Source organism: Bos javanicus, chromosome 9 (assembly GCF_032452875.1).
Source record: "Bos javanicus breed banteng chromosome 9, ARS-OSU_banteng_1.0, whole genome shotgun sequence".
Lineage (NCBI taxonomy): Eukaryota > Metazoa > Chordata > Mammalia > Artiodactyla > Bovidae > Bos > Bos javanicus.
In genome coordinates, this window is record NC_083876.1 from 77,083,527 (window position 1) to 77,097,224 (window position 13,698).

The window sequence follows — 13,698 nt, forward strand, 5'->3', positions numbered from 1 at the left end:
AAAAGAGTGTCAATTCCACATGAAATATCTTGAGATTTTGGGGAGAAATTCTGTGTTCATATGTGACTGAATTAGAAAACAAAATGAAATTTATCCTTACCTCATAATTATTCTGTATCTCTTGTTGGCTAAATATCAGCCAGTCTTCCTAAATCCTGAGTGCTTGAGTAACTGAATTTCATAAAGACTGCTTGAAGTAAGATGAAAACTGAAGCGACCAGTATCTCATACGAAGCACTTATGAATCACATCCATACACTCTTCTTTTTTTCCTAGGAAAAGACCCCCAAATCATCTACTTCCTCCTCTTCTCTCACTTCAATCCATGCACAGGAAGTGTGACACCCTTGGTATAGAGAAACAGTAAAAACAGGTCTGATGTGTTACCAGGCTCATAAAATGGGTATTTAGAGAGTGGTTGATGACTTGTCCCATTTCGTCCTCAAGGCCTGTGGTTTCTCTCAACCTACGGGGATAAGAAGAATTACTGAAATCAGTCACACTCTTTGAGCACCTAGCCCTGTGTTTGTCATACTCTGCACCGGCCCACAAATAATTGAGTGAAAAAGGAACAAAAGCATATTTGGCAATTTTTGTCATGAATTAATCTGGTTGAGGTGTTTGGAGTTCACAAAAAAGTGAGGAGAGTAGGAGAGAGAAAAACTGAGTCAGGATAATGCATCCAGAAAGAATGAATATTGGCTTTAAATTTCCAAACTTTTAGTTTTAATATCGTCGCTTAGATTGTTCAAGATGTTGCTTCTGCTCTGGCCTCTCGCACCGACCTGTTCTCTTTTTCAGTTTATTGGGAAATACTTGAAAAGTGCTCACTGTGCCTAGGGCATCACCAAAGGCTCTGGGAAAACAGGTAAAAGATAGGCCCTCTGCTGCTTGGAAGCCTGCATTCTGTTTATCCAGTTACATGGTGAGTGACATTTTCCATGACAGGTCTTGCCTCAGTTTAAGTGGTTCCAGTGCAAGTGATCGGGGCTGCCCTGGATATTTTATGAGCTCCTTTATATCCCAATTAATAGTGATAATCCCACAACGCCCAATTAGTCGAAAGACTAGTATATCTTAGGTGTTGTCCGAAGTAGAGTACAAACCTTCTTCCGTTTAACTCTTGTATCGACCCGTGGTAAGGATTGTTTTTAGATGAAGAGACTGAAGTCAAGAGATGCTAACTGACTCACGTTGTCACTAGCAAGTTGATAAGAGTGCTCAGGGCAGAGTGGGGGTTGGCTAGTCTGTGAAGCCAATTTCTCAGCCATTACTCTGCTCAGCTTGCATCCCCTTCTTCTGGCCTCTGGCAGAAAGTATTTAAAACCTTCCCCACACCTGTGCCTGGACTTAAGCCTTGCCCCTTAGTGGAAATCTCAAGTGAGGACTCAAGAGTGAAGACTTTTTTTTCTGAGTAGGTGATGCACCAACAGGGCTTTGAGAATTACTGTCACCCAGATCCTGTACTATTCTAGATCCTTCCATCCTCCCTTTTGCCATGTGGCTGTGGTTGGCTTGATGCAGGCTTCCTTTGTACCAACTGACTGTCCCGCTCACTGTCCTAAAGAGAGTCGAAAACAGCTTCCTCCAGGGCAACTGAACAAGCACACATGACTGAATTATGGAGGGTGGTAGCCAGTCTTCAAAGGAAATCCCTTAAGAGTTAGTATAGAAACAGATTTCCATTAGATAGCCTCAGATGGAAACAGGGTAGTGTAGATTTTGACAGGATATTATTATTTTTGACTAATTCTCAAACCTGTAGTTTCAGTCAAAATTCATTTCTTTACCCCCAAACTACTCCACTTGCTTTTACAAGCACTCTGGACTTCGTGAATTATTTTAGAAATTTAGGGGATATCCTATGTTACTATGTGTAACAGGTTCCCAGGAAATGACTCTGAAGTGTATATCAAGTGAAGAACAAGTTTTACTTGGATGTCAGGCAACCTCCTCAACCAGCGCACATCATCATGCTTCCTTGGTATCTGAACATCTCCCCACCTACGTACTGAGATTGTAAACAATTGAGGAGTGCTCACAATTGCTGAATCTCCTCATTCTCAGACAGTGCCTATGCTGAGGTTTTTGAAAAGGTGCTATAGATATGGTGCTTTTAAGTTCCAGGTCATGAGTTCAAATGCAACTTAGAGTACTGGCTATCATAGGATATTTATCTCTATAAAATGAACCAGTGTTCTAACTAGAAATCTAAGGTGTGGAAATATACATATTAAATTTGGCCACCACCTCTGACACCTTACTGTCTATCATAGCAGAAAGACCAGTCTCAGTGAGCTGGAGTAGAATGAACATAAAATTTTAATCTTAAAATAATAAAAGAAAAGTGATCAAATTTTATTAGACTAAGTCATATTAAATGAAACACACACACACGATTACAAGATTGACTTCTTTTTGGCTTTTATAATTGCTTGTACTGATAAGAAATGTTCTATTCAGATGAAAAATATCAATGGTTGCATACTTTTTATAATCTACACCATTTAAAGACTGTAATATAATATTTTCTATATATAAAGGTATTGTGTTTTTTTTGGGGGGGTTAGAACATTAACACTGGCTTTTCCTACTAAGAGTGTATGAAATGTTAAGTTTTTTTCCCCTTTATCAGTTTTTATTTTCTTGTGAAATAGTCTCTCCTTAGAAATAGTTTTCCAAGTTTTCCAACTTTTCTGGGTAAAGAATCAAATTTACTTTAAACATTCTTCTTAATCATTCCTTCATTCATTAAGCAAATATTAACTCCATCCTTACTGTGATCACAGTACTGGCTGAACTGGGTGCTGGAAGATAAGAAACAATTTAACAGATAATCCTCACCTTCAAAGAGCTTACAGTCTAGTTGGGAATGTTGTGTAGACACACAGTAAATGTTAAGTGGTAAGTCAACAGTACCTGAAATGTCACAGGGCTGTGTGTGACTGTGTATCAAGCAAATGCCATGAATGCTCAGAGTTCCTGGGAAGGAGAAAACACTGTGCAAGGAGAGGTTAGACCAGCTCCATGAGAGGCGGGACAGCACCTGGCCTTAAAAGGTAGGAAGTTCCTTGGAAGTTGATGAAAGAAGTATTTCAAATTCTAGACAGCGCCAGGTTTGAGCAAAAACTGAATGGTGGGAAATGAGCAAAACCTGATTTTAGGGATTCAGGCTGCATCCCACTCAGAGATGGCAAAGAGCCTGGGCTTTGTAGTTTCTTCAAAACTCAGTATTACCTGCAAGGAACCATCCCTGAAACAAGATAGCAAAGAATCTAAACAAGGCCATGTTTGGACCCGGAGAAGCGTAGGTGGGAAACAGGGCTTGAGTTGTCACCCCGTCTCAAATGGAGAGGTGAAGGTCCTGAAACACAGTGGACAACCCTTCTTCTTTCTTCCCTCCCACCACTAAATAAAAGGGGGGAAACCCAGATAAACAGGAAATACAAAGTTTTTGATTTTATTTTCTCCTGTGTAGTCTTTTGTCTGTACTTAAAGCTGTTCCCAAATTCAGAGAAAGGCCAATTCTTTGAAGTTTTCAGAGAGGACCTCTGAGTCCATTGCAATGTTCTCTGGTTTCCCACAGCTTTCTTTGCTAGGAAGATTTTCTAATAGCTTTGAAACTGATTTTCTGTCTTTTCCCCTCTTTCTAGGCTTGAAAGTGGTTTAGTACTTTCCTCAATCTTTTCTAAGTCTATACCTTTATCATTATAGTTGTTTCTCTAAGGGCTGTTTCTCTAGGTTGTAATCAATAAGAAAATTTGATTTCCTCTTAAAAGCCCCCATATTCTCCATATCCTACTTTAAAATGTGGTGCTATAGACATTACAGAGTATTCTAGGATAGCCTGTATCTGTACTGAGGATCAAGGAAAGGGCTCCTGGTTTTCTTTTACTAAGTCAATCATGCTTTTTTAAGGTTAAAGCACAAACACCAATAGTTTGTGTTGACTCTTGACCCCTGGATTGTTTTCTTTATGACATCACAAAATGAATCCTGCAATTGTGTGGTTTGTTTTTCTTCCCATGTGAATTACACTACAGAGCCTCAATCTGTTTACATCCACCCACTTCTCCAACTCATCAAGATCATTTGCACTTCTATCTAGTTTTCCAAAGTGGAATGTACCACACCCGGTTTGATGTCATCCTGAACTTAATAACCATATTCTCTACCATCCTCTAAGTCACTACTAAAAATAGCACCAGGTTAAGACCAACCTCTTTGGAATCCCATGAGGTATGCTTCTCTAGGCTGACACTGGACCATTAATAATTACTTACTGAGAAAGGCCTTCTAGTCATTTATGAATCTGCCTGATGAGAAGGTGATTTCAGGATGTAGTACTTTTATTGCCCAATGTCAAGCAAGACAAAGCTTAAAACTGTACAACAGTCAAAACTATTTCATGTCTTTGCCTTCTTTGTCGGTGGTGTTCAGTTGCTAAGTCGTATCTGACTCTTTTGCGACCCCATGGACTGCAGCATAGCCATTCCATTCTCCAGGGGATCTTCCTGACTCAGGGATCAAACCTGTGTCTTCTGCATTGCAGGCGGATTTTTTACTGCTGAGCCACAGAGGAAGCCCCTCTTTGCCTTAGTTTTATCAGACTTGTCATGCTTCTAAGGAATAGCATTTGACGAATGTGATAGGATTTCTTTTTTTAACAAAACTGCATTCATTTTATTTGGCATGTTTCTCTCTCTGTGTGTGTTTATAAGATTGCAATATTATTTCTGGATCTGAGTGTTAAGGTTTTTAATCTGATTTTTTGAGTTTTTCCTATTTTTCTTTTTAGGACAGAAGTATGCATTTCTCTCAGCCCATAGACACCTCAGCGTAAGTTTGTGAGGATAATTGCTAGTGATTCTGTGATGACTTCATTGAAATGCCATACCACAGTGTTTGCCAGTAATTGTTTATTCATTCCTCCATCTGAGCTTGCAGGTCATCATTAGCATATGCATTTGTATATAATAATGATTTTTAATTTATTGAATAGAGTCATCATCCGAAGCTCTTAAAAAGAAAAAAAAACAAGGATAAAAGCAATTTCGACCTCAGATGTTTGTCACTTCACTGGGACAGACATGACAATTAAAAACGTGGAAGAAGGAAAGGTCACTCGTTTTGCTGAGACGTGGCTGGCAGTGCACTGGATTTTATTTTGGCACAACCTTTGGACTGCAGCCATTTTGATTTAGAGGAGACCCATTGTGGGAAACAGCTTCCTGCAATGTGAGAATTTTGACAAGAGGTCTACAGAAGGAAAGGGAACTAGCTTGGACAGTTGGAGAGAGAGCATTAGGTTCATACAAAAACAAATGGATTGCTCTCATCCCTCTGTTCTGTGAAAGGGATTTTCGGTGGCTTCAAAAGGAATTCTGTGTATGAAGGGTATGTAGGGGAAGGGAGATTGTTTAAAGGAATCAACTCTTGTTTTACCTGGCTGCCAAACAAAAGAACCTTCCAGCCATATGAAATTGGTTGCACAACTTACAACATCTTGGTTATGATAAGGACTGTTGCTTGAGACTGGTGTTTCTGGTGCTTGAATTCTAAAAGGTTGTTTTCAACAAGCTGTTTACTTTGTCGGGTGTTGTGACTCAAATGTTGATTGTGGTTAATCTGCACAGATGTGAGAATGGAAAAGTCCCCAGGGAAGGCTGGCTGGATTTCTGCTTGGCTATCTGCATACTGTTAAGGAAGGTGCATACTGATAAGGCCAGTTCTCACTGCACCCATTGCTTATTCCAGCCACCTCCACCCCAGTGATGCAGCCTGACACGGTGTCATTTCTTCTTATGGCCTGGACTGAAATCCTCATTCCTGGGATCGCTCTTGGGATGAGTCAGTAAAAAGTAACCATTACCTCTAGGAGACCCTAGGGAGCTGTTTGAATGTACCTATAGGAAACAGGAGGAAAAGGCAATGGCACCCCACTCTAGTACTCTTGCCTGGAAATCCCGTGGACAGAGGAGCCTGATAGCCTGCAGTCCATGGGGTCACTAGGAATCGGACACGACTGAGCGACTTTACTTTCACTTTTTACTTTCATGCATTGGAGAAGGACTTTCATGCATTGGTGGACTTCCCTGGTGTCTCAGATGGTAAAGCGTCTGCCTCCAATGCGGGAGACCCGGGTTGACTTGCTAAGTGGAGCATGAGGGGAGTGGAGGGAGAATGAAGAGAGCATGGCATGAGGAAGGTTGGGTTAGAACGAGGTCATGTCTAGGAAGGCACTTCTAGTTATGAATGGACCATCCACAGAAGGTGGATGTGGTTGCCAGTAGTGTGGGCTGTGGAAAGGGGAGGCTGGGAGTATCCCAACTTTGCCCATTGCTGCTTTCTTCTTGTCTTTCCTCTCCTTATTCCCCTATGTGTCTACTACTTAATCTGTAATGATGGCAATATTACATGTCAAAGCATTCTGCTTTTTAGCAAAGATCTCTGAAATGAGGCTACTGTTGATTATCTTCTTTGTTGGGTGAAAGGTTAGAAAAAAAGTGCATGCATTTTTTTTTTTTTATTCAGTGCATTCAGATTTAATATAGGGAAGATCAAAATACGATGGACATGAGTTTGAGCAAGCTCCGGGAGTTGGTGATGGACAGGGAAGCCTGGCGTGCTGCGGTCCATGGGGTCTCAAAGAGTTGGACACGACTGAGTGACTGAACTGAACTGAAAATACAATGAAGAGTATTGTACATTAACAGTCTCAGTTTCTTGAAGATATTGAGAGATTATAGCTCTGTATTCTTGCTGTAAGTTAAAAGTAGACTTCCAAAGCCTTTACTGATAGCTCTCTATGCTTGTTTTTTGTAGTATTGAAGCCCTGTGGACTTTGGTATATGGTGAGTTTTGAGCCTTGGCTGGTATAGAAATAATTACCAAAGTTTGGTTGCTGAATTATAAATCCTCCTTACCTAACAGGCACACAATAGCAGCTTCCATAATGGAGTAATATATTCCACAGCGGGTGCCAGGGAGGGCAAAGGGAATGTGTTATTCTGTGGTAAGATCAACCCACCTCTTTGATTCTGGCTGGAAACAGAAGTTGAAACTTGCCACTGGTTGCATAAGCGATTCCTTCCATGCAGTTTGTCTAATTAGAAATTTTTAAGTATAGTGATCATTAGCTTCTGGGTGGAGAATTTGGTGTTTAATTTAAATAGAATCCTGGTAATGTTCACTCTCAAGATATACCTATTCTCCTCCCAAAGAGTGTGATTAGGTGCACCCTTGGTTTTTGATGCTCGGTGCAAGTAGGGGGCATATTGTTATATGACAGTATGACACATATTATATGATAAGTGCTGGAATGGAATTTCCTGCACTTTGCTGTGAGGCTGTTTGTTGAGGTGTGTCAGTGTGCTGACTTTGCATCTGTGAACACATGAACTGGGGGCATGTGGAACTGGTGTGGTGAGAGTCCCATGCCTGGCCCAGGCTGGGGTTGGTCTTGGCGGGAGCTACTGCTACTTGCAAGCTGGAAGGGACTATCTCTAGATTACTCAGAGCCACTTTCTACACTGCTTGGGGTGTTGAGAAGATTTATTTGCAAATTCCTGCTTGAGTTTGGACTTATCACTGAACAGGCCTCCACTGATTTTTCGCTGGAGAAGCCTTTTCTGAATCTAAATACCTGTGCATTATACTTCACTTGCCCGTGGCTGGATGTGAGGGCCTGTGGTGTTCCTAATGAGTAAAATTTCAAAATAATGGGTGACTCTCCTTCAGAAGTGCCTTTTAACCCAATTTAAAATTTGTTTTTGATTAACTTTTTAAAATGAGGGATCAGTTTAGCCTAAATAGGAAGAATAGTTGTTGGAAAGACCAGAATGGCATTTCCCAGCTGTGTCTCCCTGGGCAAGTTTATAAAGCCTTTCCAAGCCTCAGTTTACTTCGAAGATGAACGTTTTATTTCCTCTTAAAGGTTGTTGAAAACAGGAAATGAGGTTATAACGGATGTATAGAGACTAACACAGTGCCTGGTTTACACCAGTCACACGCGCAAGCTGTGCTGTGTCCAGGCTGACTCCTCCTGGCTCCTGAGCCAGTTCTTGTGTTAGTGGGTAGCTTGAAAGTGATTATGGTGGAAGAGCAAATCAGACCTTTCCTTCTCCCTGGAGAGCTGGTTGTTAAACATTTCAGAGAACATAGCTGATGGCAAGTGTTCATAATCCTCCTTTGCCACAGCTCCAAAATTTATTATAAACCTCCCAGTCTTTTGCAAACAGTCTGTGTAGAATTAAAAATGAACCTATAAAGATAATTTAAGGTAATCACAGTAAACTTCAGTCAGTTTTCATATTATAACACGGAGATTCTGTTGGAGCTCATTGAAACTCATCTCCATCCTGTATGATTGGATGCTTTTTGAATGTTCTGCTTTTTGAAGTTTTATGTTTGCTTTTTAGAATATTTTTTCTTTTATTATATCACGTTAGCTAGCATATCTGTCTCTAATAGCTCCTTCCCATTTATTATTTGCTATTTCTCATAATTTCTCAATTGAAACAATCAGCTGTTAAAATACTGTATAATGTAAAAGTAAACTGGCTCCCAATTAAAAAATGGGCAAAGGATATGAACTTATATTTTTCTGAGGAAGATATATACAAATGGCCAAAAAGCACATGAAAAAACACTTGACAACATTAGTCATCAGGGAAATGCAAATCAAAACCATGAGTAGTAAATGAGATACTACTTCATATGCATCGGAATGGCTACAATCAAACCATCCAATGATAACAACTGTTGATGAGGATGTAGAAAAATTGGAACCCTCTTACACTTGGTAGGAATGTAAAATGGTACAGCTGCTTTGGAAAACAATCTGGCAGTTTTTCACACAATTAAAGAGAGACCCATAGATCCCTATCATATGACCCAGCAGCTCCACTCCTAGTTATAGATGCCTTTTGTATACAGAAGCTGGTACAAAAATGTTTAGAGTATCATTGATTCATAATAGCCAAAGAGTAGAAATAATGTATGTATTTGTCAACTGACAAATATCAATAGATAAGTAAAATGTGGTATATCCATTCAACAGAATATTATTGGGCCATAAAAAGGAATGAAATATTGATACATGCTACAATATGAATAAACCTTGAAGACATTATGCTTAGTGATAGAAACTGGTCACAAAGATCATATTTTATATGATTCCATTGATATAAAAGCCCAGAAAAAGAAAGCTATAGAGGCAGAAAATCTATTAGCCCTATTCACTGAGGGCTAAGATAGGGGTAGGGACAGAGAAGAATAAGGGAATGATGGTACATGTTATGGGGTTTCTTTTTGAGATGAGGAAATATTCTAAAATGGATTGTGGTGATGGTCATGCATGTCTGTGAAAAACATTGAATTGTATACTTTAAATAGATGAATTGCATGCCATGTGAATTATATCTCAATAAAGCTGTTAAAAATTTTTTAAAATATATTATCACAAAGTAAGGTTTAATTCATAGACTGGAAGGTTGATTTAAACCTAAGAAAATATTTTAATACATTCATTTCAGTTCAGTTCAGTCGCTCAGTCGTGTCCGACTCTTTGCGACCCCATGAATCGCAGCACGCCAGGCCTCCCTGTCCACCACCAACTCCCGGAGTTCACTCAGACTCATGTCCATCGAGTCAGTGATGCCATCCAGCCATCTCATCCTCTGTCGTCCCCTTCTCCTCCTGCCCCCAATCCCTCCCAGCATCAGAGTCTTTTCCAATGAGTCCACTCTTCGCATGAGGTGGCCAAAGGACTGGAGTTTCAGCTTTAGCATCATTCCTTCCAAAGAAATCCCAGTCCTTTAGAATGGACTGGTTGGATCTCCTTACAGTTCAAGGGACTCTCAAGAGTCTTCTCCAACACCACAGTTCAAAAGCATCAAGTCTTCAGCGCTGAGCTTTCTTCACAGTCCAACTCTCACATCCATACATGACCACTGGAAAAACCATAGCCTTGACTAGGCAGACCTTTGTTGGCAAAGTAATGTCTCTGCTTTTCAATATGCTATCTAGGTTGGTCATAACTTTCCTTCCAAGGAGTAAGCGTCTTTTAATTTCATGGCTGCAGTCACCATCTGCAGTGATTTTGGAGCCCAAAAAATAAAGTCTGACACTGTTTCCACTGTTTCCCCATCTATTTCCCATGAAGTGATGGGACCAGATGCCATGATCTTCATTTTCTGAATGTTGAGCTTTAAGCCAACTTTTTCACTCTCCTCTTTCACCTTCATCAATGTAATACATTAATTAACTTAAAAAGAAAAAGCAAATTGGCTTTGAGAGACGACCTGAGGGGCTCATCAAAAAGGGAAGTACATGGATTTTTGACATTTGTTTTGGCTGTTAAGAAACTCTTTATTCTTTTTGGCTATATTCTGGAGAGTTACTGTCTTGGATAAATAATGCCATCCGTTTGAATGAGTTGTTTACCATACAAGCATTTTAATTGTCCTTTCAGTTAACAAATACAGAAGGACTGAATAAACCTCTATCCGTTTGTGTGTATGTTTAAGTTCAATATTTTTGGATGATCATAGTGTTATTGCAGTTCACAAAGTTACTTTAGTTTCTGGCTAAGGGAGAACGAAGTGAGGAGTGGGGATGACAATGAAGAAATCTACTAGTAATGAGGAAGAATGATAGAATGAAGATAAATGATGGTGAAGATAAATGATGATAAAAAATGGTGAACTCTTTAACAGCTCGTGTGTGTGTGTGTGTGTGTGTGTGTGTTTCAAAAAGAGACTTGTAAAATCTTTTGGTGCAGAGTGTAGAGATGAAGATACTTATGTAAACATCCAGACACGCCAGTAACTTTCCACTTGATAGAATGCTCTTGTGATATGCCAACACCCAGCAAAATGTTCTTTCATACTTCCAGAATTGCTGTGAAAATATTACCTTATGCCCTTTTTATAAAGAATCTACATATTTGAAGGGGAAAATGTCTATGTAACTTTGAAATGTTTTACTAAAGCATTCAAATGCCTGTAGCAAAAAAATATATATCATTTCTTAAGGGTAAGCTGATCCCTTACAGAATACTTACACTCCACTTGCAAAATTAAAAAAACATGCTCTGCTGTGATTCTTCTGTAGTGAAATTCAATTTTCAGCTTCTATTAATGCTATTTTCAGATTAATATTTGGTTTGTTCTTGCTCATATTTTATTGCTAGTCATTCTTAGTTTATTTTTGTTTACCACAGTGCTCAGGGATTAGATTTCAGGAAGAAAAACAAACAAGGAAAAGTACTTCTGAAGTTCCATACCACATCAATTGCCTCAGTACAATAAATACAGGCTAAGAAACACCAAGACGCCAATAGCTCAGTCTCCAATTTTCTGGTGAAGTCTAAATGCTTCAGGAAGGAAATTAACCGATAACCCCCCGCCTCCCGCCTCACCCATCATCCTCTGCTTTCCATACACCTGCCCAGTTATGCAACCCGTAGCTTGAGTGTGCGGATGTCATCTTCTCAACAAGCACTGGGTCAATTATAAAGTACCTGGACCTTGTAGGAGAGAATTTCTTTCTGACCCCTCTGTCAGGAGATGCTTGATCTCTAGAAGCCTTAGGACTGATTATCTCCTAGTAAACACAGTTGGCAGTCTCAGACATTTAGGGGAGAGGGAGAGGGCAGAAGGGTGGGCAGTCTTACTGTTCCTGGTGCGCAGGTCCAGGGATAAATTGCCTCCTGGGGAAGAACAAAAAAGGAGAGAGTGTGTAATGATTTGTGTATCCAGGAACTTTACAAGGTCAGGTTAAACTGAATGATTTAACTGTTGGCTTAACTGGCACTTGCCTTTATTTTATTAGAGTTGATACATAATATCAATATGAAATCTTTTTGAATCTTTCTGAACTTTAAAGAAGATATATGATTTGTAAATGGTATTTAAAGTAATATTTCTAAAAGTTTGTAATACATTCATTTTCTCATTTCCTATCTTAGAATAAATGAAAAATGGCAACTAATGGGCTGGGTCTCATGAGGCAGAACTGAAGTCCCAATCAGCTCGTAGCATCTTGAATCAGAAGAAAATTTTGTTTACCTTTAATGATATTTACAGATAGTTTCTAGTCTACCTACAATCTAAGTTGCAAAAATATTAATACAGGCATTTATGTTTATGTAAAACCTATATGCTACTTATGTTCATCTTTCATTCAACTTATTATCTAGTTGCTAACTTTAAAAATTTCCCATCTTCTGTTGTGCCTGTCTTTCCCCACTGCTTCTAATGAGTTTCCTGGGTGTTACTGGATGTTTCTTTCTATTTTTACCACCTTCCTTTGGAAATAAGGTGATTTTAACTGAATGTAGAACAAGAGTGGAGTGCACCATTGATTTCTGTAATGGTACTGGAATATATTCTCTTTTATTCTTACAGAAACTTAACAGTGTATTTGCTTTCTCTCTCTCTTTTTAAAACTCTACTTAGCATCATGCATACATCTTCATTAAGATGTCTTCCATGAGTCTAAATCTTTTCCCTGTAAGTTTAGAACTAATTCAGAACTCAGCCGAGTGGATGAGTAATTTAAATTGCTACTTCCAACATGTATTACTTTGCTCTGAGTTTCATCTGCCACTGTTTTGCCCAATTACCGAGTTGGATTCTGTGTTTCTCACATCCATCTGTATAGACTTAGGAACCAAAATAGTTTTGTTTAGTCAGCAAATTTCAGCACCTCGTTATTTAAGTCCCTCTTCAAGGGTGTTAACGAATATCCTGGAGGACACTACTCTTGTTCTGATTGCCGACAGCCCACTATTAACTCTTTTCCATGCCGAGAGCTGGTCACTTATTCTCCTTCTGTCTCTTAACCCACTTGTAACCCGTGATTGACAGTTCTTTACCTCTTGCCCAGTGGTTGGCAAGTTTCCTTAATAGTCTCTTGTGTAGGACTTCATCAAAAGCTATTTGAGAGCCTAAATAAATGACATCCCTAGTTTTCCTTTACTCACCATTTTGTTGCCTCCATAAAAATTTGCATTAAACATACCAAAGGGACATAAGTAAAGCAACAACTTCTAGGTGTTCTAATAACCTCTTTCCCCCTTTTGGATATGTCCCTTTATCCTGTCCTCTAGCGCTGATTTTTTTTTCTTGTCCTTAATGATAACTTTTTCTTTGTATCATCCGCACCGAACCTCTGCAAACCAAAGACATTCCCACCTCATATTAATGCTGTAACACAATAAGATTTAGAGCTACTTTACAAAGTAAATAGGTCCCACTGCTTGACCCCTTCAGAACTGTAAGAATCATGACTTACTAACTCACTCATTCAGGAACCTGTCAGAAATTTCAAGAAGGCAAGTATTCTCTTTGGTAGTTAACATTCCAATATTTTGGTTTTAGGGGCATGACCCCTTGTCAGGACTTTATTCTGTAAAGATATTTATTTGGGCTATGCTGACCCTACTCCAATAATTCCTCACCTTACACAAATTTTTTTTTTGGGGGAATTAAAAAAAGGAAATTGGAAAGTGTGTAAAAAGCAATCCATTGAAAGCTCTCCTTTGTTATAGAGTGAAGTCTGACTCTGATGACGTTTGCCAGCAGTGGCCGTTGTTCCTCATTGTGATGAGAATGTTCAGGATGTGAGGTGGGGGGAATAGTGGGGAAGGTACACGTTGGTATTTGCAATTACAAGTCTTTCCAGCCTCACCCG

The 13,698-nt window shown here is 39.4% G+C and overlaps 1 long non-coding RNA gene across 1 annotated transcript in view; it reads left to right on the forward strand.

Moving 5' to 3' along the window:
- Positions 1–3,649: 3,649 nt before the first annotated feature.
- Positions 3,650–13,698, forward strand: part of LOC133254099 (uncharacterized) — a 37,292-nt gene continuing 27,243 nt past the window's right edge. The window contains exons 1-2 of the long non-coding RNA XR_009738570.1: positions 3,650–4,239; positions 4,799–4,839. This is a non-coding gene — a long non-coding RNA (uncharacterized LOC133254099). The remainder of the gene's footprint in view (positions 4,240–4,798; positions 4,840–13,698) is intronic.